The following is a 24,651-nucleotide window of genomic DNA, read 5'->3' as shown; positions in this document are numbered from 1 at the left end:
GATGACATCTCCTACATTGATACCGAACAGTCTTTTCAAGATTTGTTCCAAAGCACTACTTAAGGTGCTTGGTTTCACGGAGCGATCACATATGTAGGCGGGAACCGCTTTATGGTAAGACCTCGATGCACTTTATTCTCCAACACTAGCATCTTATTTTTACGATAACTGCATTTTCTTTAAGAGACCGGATGGAGAACAAGTGTTCTCCATCAACATCGATAATGAACCAATGGAAATTACCAGGTTCTTGCTAGCATTTGTGCTTGGACTTGCTATGCCCACTGAAATACAAGACCCATGGTGTTATTGGGTAGATAATATGTATGTCTACACTTATATGAGATTTTGCATGAGTCGTATGGCGCAGCATTTTCCGTGATAGAGGACCAAGGGGAATATAACGTCGCTTTGGTAGCTTGTCTATGAACATAGGAACTGTTATGTTTTGGATTATGCTAAATATTTTAGGGGAATGATGTTTTTCTTCCTCGTGAATGATGCCACTTGCGTCTTCCTTGCTTTAGCCACTGGACGTATGTGTCATGACCTTCCCGAACCTTGATGTCTAGTTTAGCTCGATCCCATAGCATGAGGCATAAGTACCCTCTTATGCCTGTTCTAATTTCCCCGTATTATGCTATGTTTCTTTTCCTGTTTTTGTACACGCTTTCACGGATTGGATTACGGTCGACAATCGCATCGACCCACCAATAGTATTATTCGATCTTTCCGCGTAATGACTTGGCAAGGGGTGGAGGATACAACCTCATCGGTTGCACCCTACACCCGTCGGACTAAGTGGCTCTTAATAGGTTAGCAATAATAGATGATAAATGGCGGAAGCCCGACAAATTATCATGGCATGGCAGACGCCTGGGAACCTCACTTCTTTATAGAAGAAGAGGATGAGGAAGATGATGAGTAATGCGGAAGATAAGGTCAGTTTTAATTCTAGTTAGTGTCTGCTTATGTCCCAAGCAATTTCATTCTTGTTAACCCCATAATGGGTAGAACTTCAGATAGAGTTCGTCGCTTTTATTTCCTATATTAGTACGTTCTAGCTTTGTTTTGCGGATGTTCCCGAATTTCACGCGTTTGATGGTATTTTTCCTACCCTCTTTATTTAAAATACTTTGAGGAAAAAGCATGTTTATTGTTTGGGGGGCATAGAAACACGTGTAATTAAGGCATCTGTTAGGATATAGATATGTATAATATGCATTTGTTTTCTAGTCAAAATTTCAAAAAAAAATTCAAAAATATAAATAAATAAGTTCATGCTATACACTTAGGAATATTGGTATTATTTTCCTTCTCTATGATCTTAATAATCTAGAAGTCTCACGTTGCTTTTGCATTAGAATAATTTTTAGAAACTTAGGTTAATATATAGGTAATAATATTTGCATCTATCTATAAATATATTACATGAGTATCGATGATTGTTAGCAATAAGTTTCAAAATCTAGGCTAGAGTACTTATTCTAAAATCCTGTGAGAATATAGCCTAAAGCCTTACATGAGCCAAACATTTGAGAAATGACACAAGGGAGAAGTAAAATCCGGATAGAGAAATCACACGCCCACTTGCTTGATCACTAAACCATATCCTAAGCGAGAATTTAGGCCCTCTTTGGATCGATATAGCCAGAAATTCAACCCTATGAATTATTTTCCGCTAGTCACCCTCCTCGAGCCTTTCTTTAGCCTTTCATAAACCATAAATCTTTTTACCCTATTACAAAAAACAAAACAAAATAAAAAAAATTAAACCTACCCAATTTAGATAAGTTTGATAATAGAATGAGGAAGAAAGAAGAAGAAGAGAAAACCTCGTGTATACAAAAAGTTAGTTAATTGCTTCCGAAAATAAAGAAAAGAAGTTTCCATCCAAAGAAAAGAAAAATAAAAATAGAAATAAAATAAAAACTCCAAAATAGAATAAAAAGGAGTCAAAAGCCAAAGAAAAAGAAAAAAAAAAAAAATATGGCTAAGGATGGAAACAAAGTATAGAAGCAAAAGAAAATAACAAGGTTTTCTAAGTTACATAATATGAAGACTCTATTATCTCGACTTGTCTTTTTTGAATATCCATTTCCTTCCTTCTTAAACCATCTCCTAATCCCCAACACCTAATAAAGACCTCTAGCTCAATTAGGAATAGGTTAGTGTGATAGTAAGTGGCGATGTGTTTGATCGACTCAGCTTCCTTGTTGTCATTGAGATTGTAAGGTAAAGTGTGCCCACCGCACAATGGAGTAAATAAAACTTGAGTGGAAAAATCGAGTGTGTCAGATCTTGACTATTATTGTGAGAACCTACTTAAGGACGCTTATTCCGAATTTCGTAAACTAACCCTGCTAGGCATTTCATAGTATTACTCATTGTGTATATGTTTATTGTGGATGATTGATTATTATGCATATATTAGCTTAGGTTTCACTTGATTACTCTATATGCATTGCTAGTGAGAGGAATAGTTAATTTAGAGCATGAATAAGGAAACAATAGTTTTATTTCTTAGTCGCTGTAGTATAGATGAAGTTTATGAGTACCTTCACCGGAAAAACTCTCAAGAGGTTATAACTCGTCCCACTAGGGAATTCCTAGTGGTTTAAGGCCTTGTTGCATATGGTCAATGCAATCGCGACTCAAAAAACGGTAGTTAGAACTCCATTTTTGGTCACTTATTCTAATTTCGCCTTTCTTTGCTTGAGGACAAGCAAAATGCTGTTTGGGGTGGTTTGATAAGAGCCCAAAATTGTAGTTTTAACCCCGAATAGTCATACTATTAGACCAATTATGTGAGTAATAATTAAGAGTTAACACCGACACGTGTTTTATGCATTTCAGCTTCAAAGTCCATTATGTGCGAAATGTGTCACTTTAGCGAGATAAAGGAGCAAAGGTCGGTTACTAAGGAGTTCCGTGATTAAAGGCCAAGATTCAAGAAGACAAAGCCTTTCTAAAGCCCTATCAAAAGCTGAAAAGTCGACGGGGCGTAAACATCACACAAGTCGTCACAGAACTTCCGGGCGTCGAGATTGGACTCGGACCTCGGAATGGGGCCTACCTTATGTCAAAACGACCGCTCGGAAAAGACCTTTCCAATGGTTTAAGCCTTGATCCAATCAGAAGAGTAGAAGTGGACGAAAAGTCTGTTGAAGACAACTACAGCTGAAGAGGCCTTTTTTGAATTTGAAAGAATTGGGTTTTGGGCCTGATTCTCTGGCCCAAAACATGGCTCCAAGCCCATACACGATTTTTGGATCTGAAAGTATAAAAACCAAAGCTTAACTCTTTGTTAATGGTAGGTAGTTAGACCTAAAACTATAGATAATTATAGATCTAGTTTTCATGTAATAAAATTAAGTTTAGTTTTAAATTCAATTCTTGTTTTAGATTAAACTCTTAGAATCATTATTCTTAATTAGTTTGATAAATAAAATAGCTATTTGTCAATTTCAATTCGGTCATTTACAATTGTTTAGATCTAGTTCCATGTTAAATTAATTACTTTAGAACAAGTAGATTATTAATTTAGTATTTGAATCATTGTTTTATTATTCATTAGATTAAGAAAATAGTGTTCTCCATAAGTTAGTTTCATTTCTATTAATTGTTTAATTTCAATTCGTAGATTCAATTAATTGTCATTATTAGTTTAATTCAATTATTGCATTAGTAGTTTTGAATTGGGTTTAAACAAGCAAAGTTTCAATCTTTATATCATGTCTTGTTTGAGTTCCATTGGGAATGATAGTGTGATGATTCTCGGCTAAACCTCCATTGAGGGGGTTGAGAAGCCTTGATGAAAGCTTGATTCCGATTATCGTAGAGTCGTCGTAATTTCCTTTCCACTCTAGAAACGATTAGTTTACCATGAGAATGGGTTTAATCGTTCACATACTAGTTATGAATTGGTAGAAATATCATGTGTAATTAGGGATTAGGAGTAACCATATTGTTCTCGCTAAACAGTTCAATCCGGATTCTGACGATTAAATCGATTAGTAGGATTAAGTCGAGTTAAGGTGGAATCAATCCCCCTCTAACTCCTTATCATAGAATCAACATAGCATTCCCAGAGTTGTTCTAATAGTCGACTAGTTGCATTTTGTGGGTAGTTGCATCGTAGTCTAGTTGCCACTTCAGTAAATCTCTCATTAGACTTTTTGAGTTAAGAGTACTTATACGTAGAGAACACAAAGATGGAAGGACTAGGAGTGGAACGAACTTCCTACTCCACTATATCTCATAGGATTGAGAGTAGAATTCTTTGATAAACTAGGCACGTAACATAGTTTTAGTTTACTTACGTTATGAGTTTCATCGTTCATTTCGTAGGTAAACTTTTATAATTTTATGTTTTATCAGTAACTCATAATCTTTTCTTCTTACCGTTCTCCTCTTTTTTGAAGTATTCCCTTCTTCCTCCGTATCACTATTACTATCTTCATCTTCTATGATTATTCGCTTATTCCTAGTAATATTGTTTTGGTATTTGATTTTATTTTGTCTAATTAATTGTTCACTCATAACTTTAAATTCTTTAGTTCGCTTTTTCTCCACACCTTTTTTATTGTTTTTCCTTTCTACAACTTTACAACTCTCATCTTCATCCTCTCCTTCAACACTTCCTTTTTCTTCTCCCTCATCACTTTTTTCTTCACTCTCTTGCCCTTCACTCCCATCCTCTTTTTCCGCCTCTTCCTCCACCTCACATAGAAAGTCCACAATATCATATGGGAAACTTAGGTCAAATACTTCAGATGGTATTTTTCCATGGAAGTAAAATTTTAAGTTATCTTGTGTTTTGCTATCCATGTCTACCATATCAATTGGCGGATTTTTTTCTACAAATACCACCAACAACATAAACACAATTAGTAGTTAAGTTATTACAAAATATTCCTTTCCTAACACAAACATAATATCACCTATACGTAAACACAATACAGTTACTTACCTATAAAATTGTTTGGAACGTCCCTTCCTGTCGTGTTCCACTTCCCTCGTATGCGATACGGATAATCTTCCCAATGCTTGTAGCTATCCGGAAGACCACTAAACCTCTCCCTTCTATTTTAAAAGTGCACGCCAAGCAGTATGAAATTGTCTTTCAGAGTGACACGAGGCCTTGCAATTGCGTAAAGCTCTTGACACCCAAATCTTCGTTTGTATCGTAATTGTAATCTTCGCATCCTTGAAATTATTAACCAAAACAGAACTGACATCTGTGCAGGTGTAACATGCCACCATTCTAAGATCTTTGCAACGATATTATCCAAAGGAAATTTCAACCCATATGATAATTGGTGTCATGTTGCTACTACTTCATCTTCTTTGATTTTTTGTAAAACATTTTTCACACTGTTCACATTGAATTCTTATAATGCAAACCGTTTTTTCATCTCTATTATTGAAGTCTTTCTTAGTTGACCTCGTATGTATAGAGTACCTTTTATTTTGGTCCATTTTCGTTAAAGTTGAATTCTCACAATTATTGTATTAAGTTGTCGCTTCTAATTTGTTCACTCAGATTATTTAATCTCACCTTCCTATTGTTTTTAAATTCCTTCACTGCGTTTTATCCATATTTCGTACCTTCTTTTTTATAATGATGGCATCTTTTGTTTGAGTTAGACTAGAACAATAAGTCTGTTTCCCTCGTGAAATAGGACTCTTAAATTCGAACCGTTTCGCACACTTTTTTCTTGGTTTTCTAATCAACATATAATTTGTCACATATGGGTCCTCCCACCATTCCTTCCGCTTTTTTAGAACAGTAAAATCGCCCACACATTCCTTATGACCAAAACTTTGACTTTTCTCAAAAAGTGAAATCGCAAGTGCAAAGTGTGAAAGTTGTATTTGCTCTAAACTAGGCCGGTCTAATATATTTTGTCTCTTCTTAACCAAAACCAACATACAACAAGCCGGTCATACTATATCTATCACTACCCCATTTCAAGACAATAAAGTGTGGCACGTCCCACTTCCTTAGATATATATTATAGCTCTACCCGACAATAAAGTGTGGCACGTCACACTTCCTTAGATATATATTATAGCTCTACCCTCTTGGCTCTATTTTTTGAGCATTCACAGAGTTTCCAATATTTGTAAAACTCTTTGACTAATTACGAAAAAGTAAGAGACTAATATAGAAAAATCAGACAATTGACAATCACATGACCCAAGTTTTTTCTAAACTCTATTACTAATTACATATATTATAGCTCTACCCTCTTGGCTCTATTTTTTGAGCATTCACAGAGTCTCCAATATTTGTAAAACTCTTTGGTTAATTACGAAAAAGTAAGAGACTAATATAGAAAAATCAGACAATTGACAATTACATAGACTCCAGTTTTTTCTAAACTCTATTACTAATTACGGAAAAATATGATATAAAAAAGGAAACAATCTCATCTAGAGTTTCATAGATTCTCCAACTTTTCCTAAACACTATAGCTAATTACGAAAAAATAGAAGACAAAAAAACTAAATTGCTAAAAATAATAGTTTCCACCGAAAATGATTTTCCTAAAACTCTTACGTCACAAAAAATAGTTTCCACACTAATCTTAGGTGAAGTTTAACATAATAAAATTTCTTTATAGAAAAAACAATGAAATAACGAATGAAAAAATGAATTGAGTTGCTCTAAACATTTACTTTATACATTTGTTAATCTCACATGATTTGGGACAAAAAAAAATAAAATAAAAGTCAACTAATCATAAAATAAGTAACAGTTAATGCGCCCAAAACTAAGTGGATAACAAATAAAATTGTATTGTATAAACTATATGTCTATATGGGCCTAAACAAATAAACTTGGATAGATTTAATGCACCATCCACTTTGGGATTTATACATTTAGTCATCGTTAAGGATTTCAAAAACCACAGTAATTACGACATATTCCAATTAAATTTATGAATTTATATTTTTTTTTTCAACACTATAATGTAATTTCCAATTATATATATATATATACCAAACCAAAACAAATTCCAATGGAAAATTAAATTATACAAAAAATAACATCACAAAACATATAATAGAAAATTTTTGCATTCATCCTAATGCAAGCTCACATGTATATAAAAAATAAAAAATAACGCAAACCAATAATGACAAATATTTTAAAATATATATAATACTACATGAAACTAAGTTCAAATAACAATTAATGGGAAATCGAAAATTGGATGCAAATACATCGAACTAACCTCAAATAATATTTAACGGAAAATCAGAAATTGGATGCAAATGCAAACATTAAACTAATCTTAAAATGTAATTAATGGAAATCGGACTATGGATACAACTGCATTAAACTAACCTCAAAAAATAATTAACATAAAAATCAAAACTTGGATGCAAATACATCGAATTAACATAAAAAATAATTGTCGGAAATCAAAAATTGGTTGGAAATGCATTGAACTAACCCTCAATGATTAAATTAATGGAAAATCGAAAACTGGATGCAACTGTATTGAACTAACATCAAAGAAAAATTAACTATAAATTGGGAACAGGAAATTCATAGAATTAATCTTAAATAATAATTAATGGGAAATCGGAAACCGGATGCAAGCTCAGATGAACTAATCTAAAAAAATAAATTGGATGCAAATGCATTGAATTAACATCAATAAATAATTAATGGAAAATTGAAAACTGGATGCAAATTCATTGAACTAACCTCAAACAATAATTAACGGGGAATCGGAAACTAGATGTCAATGCAACCTTATTGAATAATAAATGAGAAATAAAAATCTGGATGCAAATGCATTAAAATAATCTCAAAGAATAATTAACGGGAAATCGGAAATTGGATGCAAATGCATTGAACTGACCTCGAAGAACAATTAATAGGAAATTGTAAATTTGATGTAAATGCATTGAACTAACCTCAAAAAATAAATAACGGGAAATCAGAAACTATATGCAACTGCATTGAACTAACATCAAAAAATAAATAATGGAATTGAAAATAAAAAACTGGATGCAAATGGATTGAACTAACCTCAAAACATAGTTGTGTTATATGTTGTGGGAATGTCTCGATAAGTATAGTTTTGCATTTAAAATAGTGTTTATTTTATCTATTTTCGTATGGTTGAGAACGCCTTGCTATTCAAGTAGCCCCATTATGAACTTCGCCTTATTAGGCAATCTCACAAAACTTTAATCAAACTTCTATTATTAAACAACAAAATGAAGTTGAAGGGTTTTATCAAGGATGAGGTTTTTTTTTTTAATGGATAATGGGCTTTTCACGTTATAAGAAATTTGGACGAGTTATCAATATAATATTCATATATAATAGTCTCCATATATAGTTGCAAATATTTTTCGAATAATTAATATAACATCACATGTTAAGAGATAATATTTAAAGATCCCACATAGTGAGTCATGTATAATTTAAAGAATAATTAACGGAAATCGAACTAGATAATTTTTATGATCCCACATAGTAAATGAAACATAATTTATTTTTATATCCTGTTTGAAGTTGGTATTACACACCACATTGGATAATTAAAAGAAAATTAAAAACTGGATTCAAATACATTGAATTGAGTTCAAAGAGTAATTAATGAAATTGGAAATTTTATGCAAATACAATAAACCCGGACTCAAAAAGTAATTAACTAAAAATCGAAACTAGATGTAATCGCATTAAACTAACGCCGAGAATAACTAACGAAAATTAGAAATTGGGTGCAAATCCTTGAAAAAATATTTAACAGAAATTGGAAACAATATGTAAATACATCAAACAAACTTCAAATAATAATTAACGGAAATTTGAAACCGGATGCAAATGCATTGAACTAATATAAAAAATAATTAATGAAAATTAAAAACCGAATGCAAATCTGCGTTGAACTAACCTCATAGAATAATTGGTGGGAAATCGAAACTAGATGCAAATGCATTGAAATTAAATAACCTCACGTAATAGTTAACGAAAAATCAGAAACCGAATGTAATTAAATCAAACTAACCTCAAAGCATAAATAATAAAAACTAGATGCAAATATATTGAACTAACCTCAAAGAGTTATTAACGGAAGTCGAAACTCAGATGCAAATACAATGAACTAATCTCAAAGACTAATTAACTAAACATTGAAAAATGGATGCAACCGCTATGAACTAATCTCAATGAATAATTAACGGAAATCATAAATTTTGATACAACTACATTAAACTAACCTCAAAAATGATTAATGAGAAATCAAAAACTTGATGCAAATGCATTGAACTAACCTCAAAAGAGCAATTAACTAGAAATCGAAAATTGGATGCAACTACATTGAGCTAACCTCAAATAATAATTAACTAAAAATCGAAAACTTGATGCAATTGCATTAAACTAAAATTAGAGATTAACTAATGGTAAATCAGAATTTGGATGTAATATCTTGAGGAATATTTAACGGAAAATCAGAAACTTGATACAAATGCATTGAAATAACCTCAAATGATAGTTAACAAGAAATAAGAAATCGGATGTAACTGGTCTAACTAACTTCAAAGTATAAATAACTAGAAATTTGAAACTAGATGCAAATGCATTGAACATCGAACTAACCTCTAAAAATAATTAACTGAAAATCAGAAACTTGATGCAGATGTATTGAACTAATATGAAATAGTAATTAATGAGAAATTGGAATCTGGATGGAAATGCAATGAACTAATCTTAAAAACTAATTAATGAAACATCAAAAACTAAATGCAACTGCACTAAATTAACCTTAATGAATAACTAACGAGAAATCATAAACCTGATACAATAACCGCAACCCAATTAACCTCAAAGAATAATTAACGGAAAATCGAAAACTTGATGCAACTGCATTGAACTAACCTCAAAGAATAAGTAATGGGAAATCGGAAACTAGATACAATAACTACATTGAACTAACCTCAATGAATAATTAACAGAAAATCAGAAACTTGATGCAAATGCATTGAACTAACCTCGAAACATAGTTGTATTATTTGTAGAGGGAATATAATGTCTCGATAAGTATAGTTTTGCATTTTAAATAATATTTATCATAATTATTTTATTATGATTGAGAGTGTCTTGCTATTCAAGTAGTTTCAATATCATTTTCGCCACATTGAACATTCTCATCAAACTTCAATTATTAAAAGAAGTCGATAGGTTTTATCAAGGTTTGGTGTTTTCTTTTTATTGAGAGTTGTGCAAGAAATTTAAATTAGTGATTAATATAATTTTCATATATATCTTATAGCTTTGTATAATTACTAATATTTTTTAGAATAATTTAATATAACGGCACCCGTTCGTAAGACGGGTTTGAAAACTAGTCCTATCCAAGTTTAAAAACTCAATACCGGCCGGCTGGCTCTACAATTCTTTTACCTATTTACTTTTTTCCTTCTTATTTTTATGACCAAACAAATTCCAAACTTCTGCTAATAATTTCTGCTAAAAATTTCCGCCAATAATTTTCACTTTTATTTATGCCAATAATTTTCACTTTTATTTCCGCCTATTTCACCAATAACTTCCGCCAAAAATTTCTGCTAAATTTTTTTTGCTAATTATTTTCGCCACGACTTTCCGCCAATTATTTCCGCCAATAAACTTCCGTCAATAACTTCCGCCAAAAATTTCTGCTAAAAAAATTTCGGTAATTATTTCCGCCACGCCCTTCCGCCAATAATTTTTGCCAACACTTTCCGCCAATTATTTCTGCCAATTATTTTCGCCAATAACTTCCGCTTTTCCGCCAATTTTCGCTTAATTTTCATAATAACTTCCGCCCTTCCACCATTTTTTTAATTATTACTCACAATAATTTTCGCTAATTATTTCCGTCTTTTGTCGCTAATAATTTTCGTCTCCTATCATCGCCTGCTATCGCCTTTGACAATGAGATTACACACGCCAATACTTGATAACATTTATTCAATTTTAATTTTTTTTCTTTTAAATCGATGCTCTTCCATTCTTTTTTCTATATTAACTTCTTTGCCACATGGGCTTTGCCCATCCACCAAAGAGAGGGTGATGTATAGACCCCCACTTTGTGGCTCATTAACCCACGGATCTAGCCCAAGGGTTTAATCCTAGCTACACCTAATAAATGGTCTATTTATAAATATGTTCAGGTTCATTATTCTAAAATATAAGGATAGATGTTCAAAGAGATAAAAAAAAATTTGACAAACAAACACAGTTCTCTTAGGACTCAGTCTCTACCAATTCATAAAAAAACATTCTCTCTTACAATAAGGAACTACGTTGAAACTTGATCCCTAGATAATAGATCTTGGGTACGTAGGCAGCCATTATTTGGTTCAATTTCATCTCCCCCAACATCAAATTCCTCTGTTTCTTAGTGCGTTCTTTACCATTGCTCTCATTGTGTTGAAGCAGGTTACTGCCGAAATAATATATATACAAAAATATGCATTAATTCTCAAAAATCATTCATAATTTAATTACATATTAATGAAAATTAAATAATGAAATATATCTTTATCGAATGAATCAATATGACAGCTAATCCTTCTCTTTTTAGTCATTTATTTTAGGTAGCTGGGATGATAGATGAGATTTTAGATCAGTTTTGGATTGGATTCTTCACAAACAACTTGTATGCAAAATATTAAATATTTCATGAATTTATTTATCAAAAAAACATATTTAAAAAAATATATATGTATTAATTCTCAAAAACCACCCATAATTCAATTACATATCAATGAAAATTAAATAATAAAACTTATATTTATCGAATAAATCAATATGACGGCTAATCCTTCTCTTTTTAGTCGTTTATTTTAAGTTTTTGGGATAATTAAACTTATTTTAAAACAAGTTATATAGGTCACGGGTTGATGACCCGACCTATTAGCCGATAACTAATCGGGTCTACTAACGGGGTTACTCAGGTTAACATATGTGACCCTAACCCAACCCATTTATTTGACGGGTTCGGCGGGTCAACCCTTAAATGACCCAAAAGCCTTTTTCCCCCAATCTAAACCTGCTAATTTCGTATCAGGTTAGCGGGTCGTGTACAAAACTGTCACCCCTACTATTATGTATGAATGAGGTGTTTCACAAAAGTACTTTGATATGGATTTAAAGAAAACAATCGATCCAATGATCAACACTCACAAATATAATTTTCGAAGGCAAACTTTAGTGAAACACTTCTTCCATAGGTGATTCAACATAAATTATTTCATGACAAATAAAAACAAAAATCTAAATAGCACAAATGCTTGGGCTAGAGAAGGAAGAGATAAAAACTAAGTGTTTGGTGTGATTAAATCACATTCCTTGGATTAAATTTTATTGGCCGTCAAGATGACGACACATGGACACCACGTTTTCTTGGGGTGCACCATCTACTTAATGGCAATTTTGTAAATCCAATGTTTGCCAAAGATTCCTTGTATAGGACGGTGACGCATATTATTTTGATCCACTTTTAGTTTCATATAGTCAAGTAGTATTTTGGCAATTCATTGTAAATAAGGGTAAATATGACATTTCATAACTCAAACAACATGATCACAGTCAAAGGTAGTGAACTTCGGTCATGTTGTGAGTCTTTGGTGGAGGAGTCTTAGTGAAGAACTAAATAGTGAAGAACTTGGAGGAGGAGTCTAAATAGTGAAGAACTAAGGGGAAGTCGTTTTAGCAAACTTGCCAAGGGGTAAGTCTTAAAAAATGTTTTTTTACCCACTAGGTTACTAGAGCTACCCAACCTGGTAAATATTTAAGGGCGTGTCACCGGGGGGGGGGGGGTTCATCATGGGGATATCACTCTTTTTGTAAGATATTAGTATTTTGCCCCTGCCCCGCGGCATTGTTTAAAATAAACCCAAAAGAACTCTTGCCCCACCAAACTTTAGAGCCCACCTGATGTAACAAAGCCTAGCCTACCTGATAGCCTTTGATGACCAAATCAGCAAGAATTCAGTACTCTCTTGTGCAGTTGTGCTCAAATGGCAAACTGCACCCTTAGGCCCCACACCACTTTTCCTTATAGAAAATAAATAAATCCCTATTTACAAATGGACAAATTATTATATCATATTTTTCTTCACGTAAAGCAACCAAATTAGTAAATTTGACCACTTTTTCTTGAAGCTCCCAAATGTTGAAGGAGCCATAACTGCTACAATTTCTACTCCTATTAGATTATTTTATTTTCCTAAGTTGGACAACTCCCAGTGATACAACTTGGTAGCTTTGTTTCGATTCGTCTTTTCAAATATAAGTGATGTGTTGTGAGCCATGAATCTTGAAAAAAATACAAATATTAATAGTAAAGCAAGTATTTCCATTAATAATAAAGCATCACAAGACATATGTTATGTTATGTTATGTTATGTTATGTTATGATTTTTTATTTGTAAATTTTTTACTCTCTAAAGCAACACTTGCTAGAGAAAAACATAACTCGTAACAATTTACAAGTTCCTATAATTCTAGTGCACTTGATACTATTTGAACTAAAGTAAATATATGCATTTTTTTTTTTAACAAAATCCAATTTTTAATAAAGTAAGCCATCATATCATATCACTCGTATATGTCTATGGATATATCCTTAACAAAATCTAATTAACAAAAAAGTTTTCAGAATCCTAAACAATTGGGTAAACCATCTCCGAATACATACCCGCAACCCTTGTATATATCTCTGGATACATCATTAACAAAAAAGTTTTCAAAACCCTAAACAATTGGGTAAATCATCACCAAATACATACCCGCAACCTCATGTGGATATTTCACGTATGGGTAAATCATATGAATTTTCATCAGACCTCTTATTCCCCAATCCTCTCCAAAAGTATTTTGCTGAACTAATATTGACTTTTAGAGTCTCTAATAATATCATACTCTACTATAAGTGATACAACTAGGTAGTTTTGTTTCGATGAATCTTTTCAAATATAAGTGATGTGTTGTGAGCCATGAATCTTGAAAAAAATACAAATATGAATAGTAAATAAAGCAAGTATTCCCATTAACAATAAAGCACCACAAAACATACGTTATGTTATGTTATGTTATGTTATGTTATGTTATGATCTTTTATTTGTAATTTTTTTACTCTCTAAAGCAACACTCGCTAGAGAAAAACATAACTTGTAACAATTTACAAGTTCCTATAATTCTAGTGCACTTGATACTATTTGAACTAAAGTAAATATTTGCATTTTTTTTTTAACAAAATCCAATTTTTAATAAAGTAAGCCATCATATCATATTACTCATATATGTCTATGGATACATCCTTAACAAAATCTAATTAACAAAAAAGTTTTCAGAACCCTAACCAATTGGGTAAACCATCTCCTAATACATACCAAAACCCTCGAATATGTCTCTGGATACATCATTAACAAAATCTAATTAACAAAAAAGTTTTCAGAACCCTAAACAATTGGGTAAATCATCACCAAATACGTACCAGCAACCCCATGTGGATATTTCTCATATGGGTAAACCATATGAATTTTCATCATACCTCTTATTCCCTAATCCTCTCCAAAAGTATTTTGCGCGAACTAATATTGACTTTTAGAGTCTCTAATAATATCATACTCTACTATCATTAATTGGTGGTCCCAATTAGGGTTATAATTCACACTATCGTTGCCCTCATATATCTCACAGTGGTAGTTATCATGATGGATGTCCGAAGAATCCACGGCGACTAAAACGGGGCCATTTTGAAGAGCAAGTATAATTCTCAACACCGAAGGAGAGTCGTAAACATAGTCCTTGATTAAAACCCTCGATTTCAACATATTTTTTTGATGACCACAAATATACTTATTAAGTTGCACCCAAGCTAAATTGATGGAAAGACGAGTAAGTTGATCTTTTTAACATTAGTCATTTTCGTAATATTGCCAAATATAATTGTCAAGACTCAAGACGGTGTTTATATATCTTGATTATTCATCCTCACTTCAATTCTTATGTTGTTGAAGAAGTTAAACACGTTAGTGTGTACGAATATGGCTAAATTCGCATAAATTTACTCACTCAAAATAAGTACCGGCGTGTTTCTATGTCAAAACAATCACTTCTATATGCCAATTGATTATCCATTTTGTTTTTCTTCACAATTAGCATTAAAATTATTTATATGGACGAAACCATTAGGTAAAATCATCTTAATGAGTTGTTAAATATCAACTCAAAATAAGTACTGGTGTGTTTCTATGTCAAAACAATCACTTCTATATGCCAATTGATTCCCCATTTTGTTTTTCTTCACAATTAGCATTAAAATTCTTTATATAGACGGAACCACCATTAGGTAAAATCATCTTAATGAGTTGTTAAAGATCAACTCAAAATAAGTACCGGTGTGTTTCTATGTCAAAACAATCACTTCTATATGCCAATTGATTATCCATTTTGGTTTTCTTCACAATTAGCATTAAAATTCTTTATATGGACAGAAACCATTAGGTAAAATCATCTTAACTAGTTGTTAAAGATCAACGGGTGCTTAGTCAACAATATATATTGATATTACACCAAGACTGTTATTTGGTAATACAAGATTAGTATTTCACTGCTTGGTATCATCTATTTCATAAAATTTTATATTAAAATTATTATATTCAAACTAATTTTGCAATTATTAGTTATGCTTAGAAAGGATTCCATACGGCCCATTATGTAACATTAAAATTTTTAAATGAGAGAGCAATTAAATCTATGGCAGTGAACTTCAACCTTTCAATTTTTGCCATTATATATGGTTAGGGAGGGAGTTGGCTCTGCATTTCGATTGTCCCTTCTCTTAGCGTAACCTGCTAGAGGGACTACCGGCTTACATAGTGCAAGCAATTTCATTCAGAGTTTCAAATCAAACCAATTATACAACCCTTTCGAAAGTTCTATGACTAATAATTCTACAAGAAAGACAAATTCATGAGGCCCATGAATCTACTAGGTATAAAGGCATGAAGGAACCTCTTCCAAAGTGTATTGCATCACTAGATTGTGAACTCGCTCAAGTTTCAATTTTAATAATGGTTGATTAAGCAGGAGAAACAAATAAAATATATAGTAACACAATAGTACCTTTTTAGCACCATCAATGAGTATATATATAACAAAAAGAAACCCATAAATATCAAAATGCTAAAAAAATCTCAAATCAATGATTCCCTCACGCGCCTCAACGTGTAAGACCGTACGTGTGAAAATATCTCACGCGTGTCACGTGATCAATGAAGTGAAACAAAGAAACACTCAAAAAGAAAAAACTGTTAAAACTGTTAAAACCTTTTCTTCGGTTTCACACTTTCACTGATCACAGCCCAAGAAAGAGGTCTCGACTTAACCAGGTAATCTTAGTGACCAAGTTTCGATTTTTTCTTTTCTTCCATAATCTTGAAACGATATATTGTTTTAAATTTCGATATATATATTAATTGCAGATGTTAAAGAGAAAAGAAGAAGACGGGTTTGAAGTTGGTGAAGGGAGAAAGAAGAATTATTATGCCAAGGAAAAGAAAATGATGGCATTTCATTTAGCAAGTATACCGAAACCGCAAGACGAGTTTAATATCTTTGTTAATAATTCGAATCAGCCGTTTGAACATGTTTGGTTGCAGAGGACTGATGATGGAACTAGACCTGTTCATCCTTTGGTATGCATTGATTTAGAGTTTTACTATAGACTATTTTACATGCTGTCAGTTACTTTGGAGTCTTGAATTGTTTTTGGCTAAAAAAATGAGAGAGATGTTGTTTCAACATAAAAAACATTTTTTTGACATATAGATAAAAAGCTACGTTTAGGATATATCACATACAATGTGTTTGTGTGTGTCTGATACGGTTGTCAGATTTGAGCACCTCATCCTCTCAAGGTAATGGTTGTTGCGCACTTGCGCTCACGCCACATAATATAGTGCTGCTTCTGTTCATTCTTGGTTTAGTGGTGTGTTGTACATGTGTACTTTTGCGTTGAATATTACTTTATTCTTCTCTGGTGGTTGTTTCTTGAGGAATTATATTTGTTGTATTTCGTGCTTTGTGATAAACAGTTCATCTTTATATGCAGGAAAACCTATCTGGGTCGGATTTTGTTGATAAAAATGTGGGATCAATTGAGCCAGTAAAATCACTTCCTTTGGAGAAATCTCCATTCAAGCTCGTGGAAGAAGTCAGAGAATTAAAGCACTTAGCCGCTAAGTTACGCTCTGTGGATGAGTTTGCGGTACTTACTTACATCAAGATGATTAACAGTTAGCTAGCTTTGTGTTATTTATCTTTATAGTTAAAAGTAACGGGGACACATTTAACCTCCGGGATGTGGAGTTTAGTATCTGCTTCGTCCAGAATTTAGTCAGATTGGAAGTCTATATTATCCATCAAGGAACCTCATCCTAGTTGATAGTATTTTCCTTAAGAGCGTCAATGTAAATTTAGCTTGTGAGAAGCCTTTATGATGATTTTATCCGAGGAAACCATTGAAGTCAGTACATGCCTAAATAATTATGAGTGTAAAGGAGACTGTACTTCCCAAATAATTTGCCCGTTAGCATGTTATTCAATGTAATATAGCTCGTGACGGTTTTGTCCAGTTTGATGTTGGTCATACAGTAGTTCAAAAGATAAATTTTAGTTTTAAGATCACGATTGAAATGACCTTTTCTTGCATTATTCACTTTAGTCATCTTGTTTGGTATAGGTTGATTTGGAGCATAATCAATACCGATCCTTTCAAGGACTGACCTGCTTGATGCAAATTTCTACTAGAACGGAGGATTATGTCATAGATACACTAAAACTTCGTGTTCATATTGGCCCATACCTCAGGGACGTCTTTAAAGACCCCTCTAAAAGGAAGGTTAAATCTCTTTACTTTTGCCTTTCCTTTACTTGTATCTGTGGTATGGTTACACTTACCTGACATGTAATGTATACACTTTTATATTAGGTCATGCATGGAGCAGATCGTGATATAGTGTGGCTTCAACGAGATTTTGGTATATATGTCTCTGCAATTTGTTCGACACTCACCAGGTTTTTCCTTGCACGAATTATAGAAAAAGAATATTTTTTTCTAATATCAACATTGTTTTTAGAACATAAATACTTTCGGTTCAGATGGTGGGGTGGTTGAGAGGTGTTCTAACATTGTACACCTTATCGTGGCATTCATTTGATTACTAGCTATTCATACTTTTTAAAAGTTCGCCCCCGTTGTTAAAATTGCATGTGTTACCCATACCAAATGTTTTTCAATATTGTCTGTCTGAATATTTTCATTTTGGTATATGTTTTTCCCCATCTAGGTGTCCCTCATGGTCAATTTTATTACTCATGGCCTTCTTCGCACATGACTTTGTTGAATTGTAAATGCACGTGAAGTAGTGGTTTCCATGGGCTTTTAATTGCCGACTTCATTTAAATGCTTAGTCAAATAAATCATGTTTCACAAGCCCAACATCAGAGTAAAGGCGTAAGCACTAGTGAAAGAAACATTGTGTCTGCTCACCTGGACAGGCTTACCTGTATAGACGTCCATTCTTAGGGTTTAACAATTACATTTAGCAATGACTTGCACATATGATCTGTATTGACTGCATGAATTGCCGACGATTGCTTTTACGTTTTAGTTCTTCATTTCTATTTCCTTATCACGCTTTTTGTAGTGCGATTTGTTCACACACTGTAGTACCGAAATAGGATGCACCTTCACTTGGTTTACATGTAAATTCAAAGACTAGATCCATTATCTTACCTATTTGAGTCTCCAGTTGTTTTGTTTTGTACGAAGTGAGATCATTCAAGCAGTACATTAGTTACACAGGAAAGCGATACCTTCATGGCTTGTTAACATTGTCCTTTGTCATTTGCAAAAGATATGCCTGGTCACATGCTTCATGGCTAGTCATGTGTAATAGGCAACCCTTGTATTCAACTGATTCTGTTTCTTGTCATCGACGTCCTCCTAATCGTTCTTATTTGTATCTGAGTTGCTATTCTGCTTACTTTATGACCAAAAGGAACATATTCTCATGTGTGCTTTTGGGACTTTGGACATTTCCCCCCTCTTTATAAAACGAAAATTCTGAATAATCTTGGGAATGATATTGATTGGCTTGTTGGATCCATAGGCCTCAAGGGTGTTGGATTTGGAGAGAAACAGCCTAGAGTATCTTCTACTTTACTTTTGTGGAGTTATTGTTAACAAAGAGTAAGTTATTTTCTGTCATGGGCATGTTTTAGGAGATTCCTTTTCCTGTTAACTTTCTGCATTCTGTTTCTCTAATACATCATGCAAATTTTGTAAAATTGACAAGCTATACTTCTTGCAGTTACCAGAATGCAGATTGGAGGCTCTTGGCCTCTTCCTGATGATATGCTCAAGTAATAATCTCAAATGTGCTTTATGATATATTTTCTCTAGTTTTGTTTGGTTGCCTACGTGCTCATTTTAGAGATCACTAATAAGTAGTCATCAATCTTGACAGATATGCTAGGGAAGATACCCATTATCTGTTGTACATGTATGATCTAATGAGAAGACGACTGTTTTCAGCATCTATTGGTTCTAAAGAGGGTAATGATCTTCTGTTAGAGGTATAGTCTTTGTAGACCTTGTGCTTCATTTATTAGTAAAGAATATGTGCAGGTTACTTGCCTTTGGTATGCTTTTGTTGTTTGGGGTGATTATCCTCTTGTCTTCAAAATTGTAGTCGCGTTCAATTCCTCCTGGGTATAGACCACACTGTTTTAATCATGTTAGGATTACATAGAAATAGTAATGGATAAACTTGCCACATGGTGATAGTAGTAATGGCTTCGCTAACTATTTGAATCAATGATCTAAAACTCTGATAGTAGTAGGAAACTTTCAAATTTTAATGATCAAAAAGACAATTCACAAGATATTGAGTAATATAAGTTGGCGGATTTATCTTCTGAAAGACTGAAACATCAGCCTTATGTCTTACTTGTAAGTGGTAGATCCTGTTCATTTAAACATTTTATCTTTATATCCATTTTCTTGTTTTATTGATTTTGAAATTCTTTGATGTGTGATCTTATGAAGTACTAATAGTTGTCGTCTTTCTTTGCAAATAAGCTTTATTTCTGTGTATAGTTTTGTTAGTGGAATCAATGATAGATTTCCTTTCCTTTCCAAGAAATTACACAGACATGCATACAATTTTTCCGCTAAAATTTAGATGTACAAGAATTTTCTTCTGTATATGAATTTTTGCATGTCATTAAATTTCCTTGTGCCTTACAGGTCTATAGGCACAGTTATGACGTATGCTTGCAACTTTATGAGAAAGAGCTCCTGACAAATATGTCATATCTTTACATATATGGGTATGTTGCTCTTAGTTCCTAAGTGTAATCTGTAAGTTAAGCATGGAAATGATCAGGATTTGTTGTGGTTAATGTTTCATCCTTATTGCTTATTTAAATACTCATTTTTCAGACTGTATTATTTTGTAATTTTGATGACAGGGTACAAGAGGCCAATTTCAGTTCGCACCAACTTTCTATTGTTGCTGTAAGTTTTAAACTTCCTTATCTCGTTATTGTGCCTGTAAAAACACGAGGAATAAGTTGTAGTTGGATTCAGACAGTAGGTCGGAAGAATATATCCTACCTGTCGACATATACTAGAACTTGTGCTCAGGGATCAATGTGGAACTGGAAAAGTGAATAAACTGTTAGGCCCAAGTGGATGAATTTCGATGCTAGGTGTTTGCAAATGATATTAGGGATATCTTAAGGAAGTTGCTTTTATATGCGTATTTTTTCATATAGGGTGATATTGCAGGGGCTTTGTGAATGGAGAGACACTGTTGCCCGTGCAGAGGATGAAAGTACTGGCTACATATTGCCGAACAAAACTATACTTGAGATTGGTATTGGGAAATTCATGCAATCTGTCGATAATTCCATCCATACTAATTTTAAATTAATTATGATCAGTACTTAACTTACCTCCATTTTTCCATGCTTTTAGCCAGGCAAATGCCGGTAACTGTTAGCAAGCTGCGGAGATTGGTGAAATCAAAGCACCCATATGTTGAGGTCAATCTTGACTCTGTTGTTGACATAATCAAGAGTTCAATTGAATGGCGCTGCTTTCGAATCTGTTCTTTTCTAACAACTGCAGGAGAGGCCAAGAAATAGTAAGATAAGATATAATTAGTAACTGAATATCATTGAGCATCCTTCATGGACCGTCTTGTTAATACTGCCCAAATTGTCCCCCAACATTGTTATCTGGGTGTTCAGATAGTGGAGGTCCTCTTACATGTGATCCACATAGCACAAATCACAATGTAGGAAGGTTTCTGCTGGATTTATCTGTTGTTTGGAGAACCTAATGACTGAACGCTCCAGATGGGTGTCTTCGGTGAATAGCATTTGAATTTATGGCAGAGTACGTGTAGGATGACAACACTTCTTTTCCCTTGATTTTTGTGTGTAATGGCTAATAATCTGTTTATCCCATATGTAGGTGACTGAGCATAATGTAGAATTGACTTCTACTGTGTTATCTCAACCAGAGAAAGTTGATGGTGTCGGTGGTAATAGAGCAAATGAGAAGACAATTAAATGTTTGTCAACTTCTGGCTGTGTCAAGGAAGAAAATTCAAAACTCGAGGGAGGAATAGTCCAACGTAGCAGAGCACGTGAAGGAAGCTATTTGACGCTATCTCATGAAGGTGGAGAAAACAAGAATGATCAGGTTGCTCTTCTTGCAGAAGTTCAGGTCGAAAGCATTAGCATTTCGGGACAAGAAAGAGAGAAGGCGGAATCATATTCTGCAAAAGCTGTATGTTAAGAACTCCAGCAATTGATACATATGGCACTCTTCTGTTTTCTCTTGGTGACATGATGTGGGTTAACTTAGTTGTCTTAATCTTTGCAGGTTTCAGGAGCAACAGTGGAAGTGCTAAATGAGACCAGCCATGTACCTGGAAGAGAGTACTTAGACTCAGAGTTGAAGTTTGATGCCGTTTCCAAAGTGAGTTTTTCTTTTCTTTCCTCCAAAAGTCAGAAATGAAAAAGTTAGTGCAGGAATGCTTCTACATTTGGCAGTTATGGATTCAAATAATCAAGCTTGTGGAGTTTCTACTTCCTGTTAGGTATTGTGGAGCACCATTATAAGTTTACACTCATCATAAACACACACACACACACACACACCAAACAAATAAATAAATACAGAAAAGATACAGAGTCAAATGAGTTTGCATTTTGTGTATACTGTATAGTCCATTGTTTTCAGTTTGTACTTTGACTGAGGAAAAAAAATGATCCATCATTTTCATTATCTCTTCCTACCTTTTTGGATCTAAGAACAGCTGAGTGGGCGAGTGGCTGATTACACTCTTTTATTTCTCGATAAATGATTGATCTGTCATCCAAATTTTGTCGTACCTGCTCGCATTTAAGTTTCACTTAAGCTCTAAGAGGCGACCTCTAATTAAACAGTCAAAATCAAGAGAGTGGTTGGGCATTCTTAATAGTGATTGTTGTTTCAGTTTTTGTCTTTCATATTGCTCTTCATAGGGGTTCTTCTTCATATCCTGTCTTGGAATAAGAAAAACTTGTTTCAGGGCAAGGTGGAACAGATTAAATCCTCAGTCTTTCCATGCAACTTATCTATGAGCAATAGTGAACAGTTGAAACCGCTTGGAATAAACAACCAGGAAATTCCTTCCCCAAAAATATCCAATGCCATGCCAACTGGGATCTCCAACTTAGAAGATATAGCCTCACTGGGAGCTGATCTTGCTGACCAGGAACCGCTGCAGAGTTTCCCTGCTGCTGTCAATAGCTGTTTCAGTCGCAGGCATGATGTTGACGCTAGAGGGTCTGCACTCAATGCAGGGGAGCACACTGTATCTCTCTCCACCTTATCCGCCAGGTTTTTGAAGTCCTTTAAGTTGAATAAAGAGACGAGGAAGACCAGACAAGTGGATGATGATTCACAATTGAGAGCATTTGATTGTTCAGCAGCAACGAAGCAGACAAGAGTGAAGCTAAGCCAAGAGGAAGAAATGCTAACAGAGGGCAATCAAGGTTTTAAGACCTTACTGAGTTTGAGAGAGGGGTGTAACGGTTCAATCATCAGCCGGTTCCGTAAAGAGTATCAGACATTTCTGCATGCTGGGAACCAGTCGTTTGGTTGACCCTGGACTGCATGTGGTGTGCTGACCTCGTGTGGCTATGCTCACTGAAACAAAAAATGGGAAAAGTTAAAACAAAAATTAAAATAAAACAAAAATGTGAGTAAAGAATAATCATCTGGGAAACCAAATCTATTTCTGTGCAATACAAGCACCTATTGTACTGCGCAAGAACCATATCGTGGTCATTAGTGTGTGAGTTGGTTGTAACTTAAGATGGCTAAGCCAATTTTAATGCATTGATATAAAGCTCCAACAATAGTGAAAATCTTGATAATCAGGGAATCAGTACTGTGCATATGTTCCGTAAGTAAGTACCCAACCATAGTAGGAGACGGAACAAATTTTTAGCTTTACGCCTTTACCAAGGAAAAAAAGGAAAGTAAAGAAAGCAAGTAGGTCTTGTGTATTACCGGTTGGGTGTTTGGTCAGCTCCGTGTATAGATTTTTAATGTTAATCAAGTGACTGAAGCGAATTTTTTTGGGAGGGGTGGGATAGTTTGGTAGGTTTGTGTCTGGCTATTCTCATCTCTTTCTCTCTTCTTCTCTCTTTCTTTCTCTCAACTAAATCCTAACTCTCTTTCTTTTCCCACCCAACCCATCTCTCTCTCTCTCTCTTCTCCACTTTCTGCTCACGCCCCCACTTTTCCCCTACTGCTTAGCAGTTATCTAGTATTAACTTTTTAGGATGTGTTTGTTAGCTGGCAAATGGGGGTGGCTAATTGTATTTTTCTACTATAAGTATTATTTGCTAGTGTTTGAGTGTATTTAAAGGCCCTGACAAACACTATTTGGAATTAGCCGGCAAATCATATTATCCCACTAGAAATGGGAAAATATAAAACACCTCCCCCCAAAGTTGAATTAGTCACCCGGTATTTTCCCACTATGATATGGAAAATAGAAATAACTCTCCCTCTCGATCTCTCTTTTTTCTTTCTCACTGTTGTCTCTCATCAACTTGCTTTCTTCTCAGGTATTCTCTCTCGCTCATCTCTTATCTCTCTTCTCTCTTTCTCTCAATCTCTCTGTCTCACATTTTTTCACTATTTTTTTTTTTTTTTTTATCTTTCTCGATTTAATATTAGTTCTCCAAAATCCACCACCTCCTCTAAATCTCTGGCCCATCCGGTAAGTTTTGGTTTTAATTTCGTTTTTTGGGTTTTAATTTTGTTTGCTTTCATTTTGGTTTTGATTTTAAAGCCCCCACTAATGTTTGAGAGATTGAGAACCAATACAAAGTGATAGAATCTCGAATGGGTTGTTGTTAAGGCCTTTTTTATTGTAGTGTAGTTCACGACTGTTAAACCGATGATTAGTGGTTGTTTTTTGTTCTTGTTTGATTTTTGGATTTTTTTTTTTATCAATGATTTTTGGACTTCGTTTAGTCATTTCTTCAATGTA

At 33.8% G+C, this 24,651-nt stretch overlaps 1 pseudogene across 1 annotated transcript; it reads left to right on the top strand.

The window, feature by feature from the left end:
* Positions 1-16,271: 16,271 nt before the first annotated feature.
* LOC147485660 (protein RRP6-like 2) lies at positions 16,272-23,527 on the top strand (annotated as a pseudogene). The gene is made up of 16 exons (XR_015202743.1): positions 16,272-16,413; positions 16,507-16,719; positions 17,136-17,291; positions 17,766-17,924; positions 18,015-18,100; positions 19,198-19,277; positions 19,399-19,450; positions 19,555-19,663; positions 20,337-20,419; positions 20,561-20,606; positions 20,880-20,967; positions 21,069-21,237; positions 21,344-21,420; positions 21,570-21,887; positions 21,984-22,079; positions 22,675-23,527. The product of XR_015202743.1 is annotated as a protein RRP6-like 2 (transcript).
* The last annotated feature ends 1,124 nt before the right edge of the window (positions 23,528-24,651 follow it).

Source organism: Coptis chinensis, chromosome 7 (genome assembly GCF_015680905.1).
Source record: "Coptis chinensis isolate HL-2020 chromosome 7, ASM1568090v1, whole genome shotgun sequence".
Classification (NCBI taxonomy): domain Eukaryota; kingdom Viridiplantae; phylum Streptophyta; class Magnoliopsida; order Ranunculales; family Ranunculaceae; genus Coptis; species Coptis chinensis.
The sequence above is the reverse complement of the archived record's forward strand: the minus strand, read 5'-3'. Positions and strand labels throughout refer to the sequence as shown.